Consider the following 1,309-nt stretch of genomic DNA (forward strand, 5'->3'; position numbering starts at 1 on the left):
ACAATACCATTATCACATTAAGACAGTAATAATTTCCTAAAATACCTAGTTCATAAATTCAGATTTTTATTATTATCCCCAAAATGTACTTCATAATTTGTTTTTCTAAATCCAGTCAGGGTTCATGCATTGCATTTGGTAATTACATTTCCTCAGGTTTGTGTTTTTGTTCTCCATTAACATTGACTTTTTAGAGTAATGTCAGTTGATTTGGAAAATAGCCCACATTCTATATTTTCTGATTTTTGATTCAAGGTGTTTAATAACATTGTTAAAATATTCTGTATATCCACACTAATTGTTCTTTTTGGCTATTCGTTCTGTCAGTTACTGAGAGAGGTTTTCAAGATAACATTTTTCCCAATTTTTCTATAATAATTACTTTGCTTTTTAGAAATTTCATTTTTCTATTAAAGTTCTCCATATTTTCATCTGTTCAGTTAATCTTTTTCTCTATTTAAAAATTATAACAGTTATTGCAAAGTCGTTGTCTGCTTATTCTAACACATGGTTTATCTCTGGGTCTGTTTCTTTTGGCTACTTTTTGCTTTGGTTATGGATCATCTTTTTATGCTTCATTTCTGCCTGTTAATTTTTTTAAAAGATTTTAATTAAAAATATAGCTAACATATATTAATTTCAGGTGTACACCATAGTTATTCAACATTTATATACCGAAAGAAGCGATCACCATGATAAATCCAGCAACCATCTGACATTGTATCACACATCACAATATTACTGACTATATTCCTTATGCCGTATATTACATCCTCATGACTTAATTTGTTTCCTGCCTGGAAATTTGTACCCCTTGTACCCTTTCACCTACTTTTCTCCGCTTTAAAATTTTTTCAATTGCTGTTGAATATTTTATATTCATTTCAGGTGTACAGAATAGTGGTTAGACATTTATATAATTTAAGAAGTGATCCCCTTGACTAATCTAGTACCCACCTGGCACTATACATAGTTATTACCATATTATTGACTATATTCCCTATGCTTTACTTTACATCCCCTGGACTATTTTGTGACTACCCATTTGTATTTCTTAATTCCTTCACCTTTTTTCGCCCTGTCCTCCAATCCCCTCCCATCTATCACCCTGATAAATCTAGTACCCATCTGATATCATACGTAGTTATTACAATATTATTGACTTATATTCCTTACGCTATACCCTACATCCCCATGACTGCTTTGTAACAACCATTTTGTACTTCTTCATCCTTTCCCCTTTTTCACCCACCCTCCCAACCCCCTCTAATATGGCAACCATCCAAATGTTCTCTGAATCTATGAAGTT

At 31.9% G+C, this 1,309-nt stretch overlaps 1 protein-coding gene across 1 annotated transcript in view; it reads left to right on the forward strand.

The window, feature by feature from the left end:
- SAMTOR (S-adenosylmethionine sensor upstream of mTORC1) overlaps positions 1 to 1,309 on the forward strand; it is a 114,686-nt gene that overhangs the window by 7,113 nt on the left and 106,264 nt on the right. The gene's annotated exons all lie outside the window — the stretch shown is intronic.

Source organism: Hipposideros armiger, unplaced genomic scaffold (genome assembly GCF_001890085.2).
Source record: "Hipposideros armiger isolate ML-2016 unplaced genomic scaffold, ASM189008v1 scaffold_1483, whole genome shotgun sequence".
NCBI classification, from domain to species: Eukaryota; Metazoa; Chordata; class Mammalia; order Chiroptera; family Hipposideridae; genus Hipposideros; species Hipposideros armiger.